Source organism: Portunus trituberculatus, chromosome 43 (assembly GCF_017591435.1).
Source record: "Portunus trituberculatus isolate SZX2019 chromosome 43, ASM1759143v1, whole genome shotgun sequence".
In the NCBI taxonomy this organism is placed as follows: Eukaryota; Metazoa; Arthropoda; class Malacostraca; order Decapoda; family Portunidae; genus Portunus; species Portunus trituberculatus.
Genome location: NC_059297.1, coordinates 18,144,190 through 18,149,189, shown reverse-complemented (window position 1 = coordinate 18,149,189; position 5,000 = coordinate 18,144,190). Strand labels below are relative to the sequence as shown.

General features: G+C 40.6%; 1 protein-coding gene across 7 annotated transcripts in view; it reads left to right on the top strand.

The window, feature by feature from the left end:
* LOC123518415 (protein espinas-like) overlaps positions 1-5,000 on the top strand; it is a 514,427-nt gene that overhangs the window by 337,334 nt on the left and 172,093 nt on the right. The gene's annotated exons all lie outside the window — the stretch shown is intronic.

Here is a 5,000-nt window from a genome sequence, read left to right as displayed (position 1 = left end):
ACTTTATTTTTAAGTTTCTTCTTATTTTCTTTGATGATGATGTTGTTTATTTGTTTGTTGTCGTTGGTTAGGTTGTTGTTGTTGTTGTTGTTGTTGTTGTTGTTGTTGTTGTTGCTTTGTTGTTTTGTTGTTGTTGTTGTTGTTCTCGTTCATCTGTCTCCTCCTATTCCTCCACCTCCTCCTCCTTTCAATTTCTTCTCTTTACTTTTCTTCCTCCTTTACCTTCTCCTTTGTTGTCGCTGTCTACCACCACCGCCACCAGCACCAATACCTCCACCACCACGACCACCACCACCAATAGCTCCACCACCAACCAATACCACCTCCTCCTCCTCCTCCTCCTCCTCCAGCTATCCTATGTGGGGCAAGTTTAGAGGAGCCAACGTCCTTTTAATAGTCTAGATTAGGGCTAGAGGGTGATATTCTCTCTCTCTCTCTCTCTCTCTCTCTCTCTCTCTCTCTCTCTCTCTCTCTCTCTCTCTCGTACACACACACGCACACAGATTGCAATGGAATGACCCGCGTGAAGAATGATTGCGCATAATTTCTCAGACTTCCCGCTGCAGTGCTGACTTCATGTGTTGTGAGCCTGGCGGCGCTAACGGTGGAGCGGTAGGAAGAAAAAGAAAAGGAGGAGGAGGAGGAGGAAGAGGAGGAAGAGGAGGAGGAGGTGTTGATGGAGGAGCAGGAGGTGGAGGTGGAGGAGAAAGAGTACTGTGCGTGGTGGTAGTGGTGTTTATAGAGCAGGATGAGTAGAAAGAGGAGGAAGAGGACAAGGAAGGAAGGTATGAGAAGGAGGTGAGTTTTGGTAAAAGAACAAGGATGACGAGTAGAGGTAATTGTAGAGGAGGAGAAGAAGAAGAAGAAGGTGGAGGAGGAGGAGGAGGAGGAGGAGGAGGAGGAGGGGGAGAGAATGCGTATAGTGAACATTAGGAGAAGGATAGATAAAAGGAAAGGGAAAGGATTATGCAAGATTACAGAGGATTGCCAAACACGAAAAAGAGAATGCAAAGAGGAGGTGGAAGAGGAGAAAGAGAAGCAGGAGGAGGAGGAAGAGGAGGAAGAGAAGGAGGAGGAGATGGAGAAAGAAAAATGTGGGAGAGAATGAGCTTACGAACGGTGAAGTAAAACAAGGAGTAAGGAAAGAATAATATGCAAAAACGCAGAGGAAGACTAGGAGAAGCAGAAAGAAAAGAAAAAAAACGAAATGCAAAGGATTACAAAGCTTAACAAACAACAACAACCTCTTATGCCCTTTCTTAATGGGTGGAGTAGGAAGAAAGAAGGAAGATAAACAGGGAGGAAAGGGAGAAGGAAGAAGATGAAATTGTAAACAAGAGTCAAACAATGTGCAGGGAAAAAGAAGGAAAAAAAAAATGTATATATAAAAAGAAGTATACAGGAGGGAAGGAGAGAAGATCACAGTCCAGCGTAGAATCGTAATGAGACTCGAAGTTAGCGTAGCGATGATTACCAGCACTCTCTCTCTCTCTCTCTCTCTCTCTCTCTCTCTCTCTCTCTCTCTCTCTTAGAAGAAGTCTGAGAGTAATTTACGGTTCTGTGTCCTTTTTCAATATAATGGTGCGAACGAAGTGATGTCTTTACATATATAAGTGTGGGTGGGAACTGTGCTTCTGTTGTTGTAGTGGTCGTGTTATTGTGGAAGTAATTGAAGTACTCGTAATAACTGTAGTAGGGTTATAGTTATTCTAGTGTGGATGGTAGTAGTAGTAATAGTAGTAGTAGTAGTAGTAGTAATAGTAGTACTAGTTTTTGTCTTTTATTTAGTGCTATCATTATTATCTTTTCATTTCTTTTTTTTACTTTTACAATCATTACCACAACCAAAATTCTAGCAAGCACCATCAAAGTCATTTCAGTCAACCTGGGAATCTTTACATTACACACAAATAAATCCCTCCATTAATGTGAAAAACAAACTTGTCTCTCCCTCTCATCTCACCTCCACACCTTCATTCCACACTGCATTATTTTCCTCTCACATTCACTCGCTCATTCCTTCATTTACTTTGACCAGCCATTGTTTTCATTCCTGCCTGTCATTCACAAAAACACAATCATAACTGAGGTACATGGTAACTATTCTTGTGGTGGTGGTGGTAGTAGTAATAGTAGTTGTAGCAGCACCAGTAGTACTAGTAGTAGTAGTAGTAGTAGTAGTAGTAGTAGTAGTAGTAGTAGAATAATGATCTGGTAGTGTTCGTGATGTTTTTGTAACGCTCAAGTCTCGTTCCGGTGGCTACGATGGTGTGTGTGTGTGTGTGTGTGTGTGTGTGTGTGTGTGTGTGTGTGTGTGTGTGTGTGTGTGTGTGTGTGTGTGTGTTGAGAGAAGAGTAGAGAGATAGAAAAAAGTTCTCTCGTGTTAGTTTAGCACAACCATGAGAGAGAGAGAGAGAGAGAGAGAGAGAGAGAGAGAGAGAGAGAGAGAGAGAGAGAGAGAGAGAGAGAGAATAAAAGGTTAACCTAAAAAATGATAGCAGAAAATATGAACAAGACAGTACATGGATGATTATAAGCAAGCATGTGTATGTCTGCATGAGAGAGAGAGAGAGAGAGAGAGAGAGAGAGAGAGAGAGAGAGAGAGAGAGAGAGAGAGAGAGAGAGAGAGAGAGAGTAATAACATATCATCAGGAAACAGGTTACCTTGACCACCTTTGGAAATTGGGGGTAATTTTGACCGAAATGGAAAACCGAATTCATTGGACCATTTGTGAAAGGAGGATAAAAGAAAAATAAACAGTAAATAGAGAAAAGGAAGAAATAGAAAGGGAGAAGACAAAGACAACAAAGGAAAGGAGGAGGTGAAGAAGAAGGAGTCGGAGGAGCAGTAGGAAGACAGAGAGAGAGAGAGAGAGAAGAAAATAAGAAAAAGAAGAAAGAAGAAGAACAATGAGGTCGGGAGATTAAAGATAAGATAAGAGAATCCGAGGAAATTAACGGAGAATAGAGAGAGAGAGAGAGAGAGAGAGAGAGAGAGAGAGAGAGAGATAATAGAATCAGATACTAGAACAATATATGACTACAGAGAAAAGTGAACAAGAGCATCAGAGGAAAACACACACACACACACACACACACACACACACACACACACACACACACACACACACACACACACAGAGAGAGAGAGAGAGAGAGAGAGAGAGAGAGAGAGAGAGAGAGAGAGAGAGAGAGAGAGAGCGCAAAAAGTGCTGAGGAAATATTTACTTAGCAACCACGACTTACTAAAGAAAGAACGAAGGGAGGGAGGCAAGGGAGAAGAGAAGAGGAGAGAGAGAGAAGAAAGGAGGGAGAAAAGAAACGAAAGAAGAAAGAAACAAGAGAATAGTGAGATACGTGTGAAGATGAATATGATACAGAGAGAGAGAGAGAGAGAGAGAGAGAGAGAGAGTTTGTTTGTGTGTTTTTTTTATAATAGCCTTGATATATCTGTAGCTTGGTCTCTCTCTCTCTCTCTCTCTCTCTCTCTCTCTCTCTCTCTCTCTCTCTCTTCCTTGTTTTGCTATATTTTCTTCTTCTTTTCGTCTCCTTTCTTTTTTCCCTTCCTCCTCTCCTTCTCCCTCTCACTAAGTCTCTCTCTCTCTCTCTCTCTCTCTCTCTCTCTCTCTCTCTCTCTCTCTCTCTCTCTCTCTCTCTCTCTCTCTCTCTCTCTCTCTCTCTCTCTTTCCTATCCTATAAACAGAGTGAAGAAGACGAGATTGGCCATATTCAACATTAATTAGATTTTGGACAAAAGGAGAGAGAGAGAGAGAGAGAGAGAGAGAGAGAGAGAGAGAGAGAGAGAGAGAGAGAGAGAGAGAGAGAGAGAGAGAATTGTGTCAAGTTGAAAAATCACGTTCATTCTCTTTTTCTGATAGTGTGTGTGTGTGTGTGTGTGTGTGTGTGTGTGTGTGTGTGTGTGTGTATGCGGAGATTAATTTGGCTTTACATATTCTCCTCAAAATATAAGCCTGGTGAGAGAGAAGGAATGTAAGTGCCAAGAAACTCTCTCTCTCTCTCTCTCTCTCTCTCTCTCTCTCTCTCTCTCTCTCTCTCTCTCTCTCTCTCCTTCCCTCATCGCCAGTCACATCACATTAGAAATACAATAACAAGTGTTTGGGATCCGTTACACCTCGCTCTCTCTCTCTCTCTCTCTCTCTCTCTCTCTCTCTCTCTCTCTCTCTCTCTCTCTACGACTTTCCAAAAAAATTCCCTCCTACGCTAATTTTTTTTTTTCGTAATTTTCTTTTGATCGTTTCCATTGTCGATTTTTTTTCTGTTGGAGACGCGCCCAAGTTTTTTTTATTTATTTTTTTTTTTTTCACCAATGTATTTTTTTGTGTGTACACCAATTTCTTTTCAGTTTTTCCTTTTACTTTTTTTTTTTTAAGTTTTACGAGTTCGATTTCTCAAGTATGTTTTTTTTTTTCTGTTCCATTTCTTTTTTTTTTTTCCTATTGTTTTTCCTGTTTACTTTCCGTTTTCTCGTTCGCTTTCTTGTTTCTTCGTCATCGTCACTATCGTCGTCATCATCATCACCGTCATCACCATCATCATCATCGTCATTATTTTCATCTTTTTGTTCTTCTTCTTCTTCTTTTTTTTCTTCTTCTTCTCTTTTTCTTCTTTTTTTCTGTTTCTTCTTTGTTTTTATTATTGTTGCTGTTCTCCTTCTTCTTCTTCTTCTTCTTCTTCTTCTTCTTCTTCTTATTATTCTTCTTCTTCTTCTTCTTCTTCTTCTTCTTCTTCTTCTTCTTCTTCTTCTTCTTCTTCATCTTCTCCTTCTTCTTATTTATCTTCTTCTTTTCCTTCCTCTCCTTTTTATTCTTTCATTGCCTTTCCTTACTTTTCTCTTCTACTTTTCTCATTCTATTCCCTCAAACTCTTTTCTTTTTTTTTACCTGACCTTTCTCTCTCTCTCTCTCTCTCTCTCTCTCTCTCTCTCTCTCTCTCTCTCTCTCTCTCTCTCTCTCTCTTTTCCTCCTCCTCCTCCTCTAAGG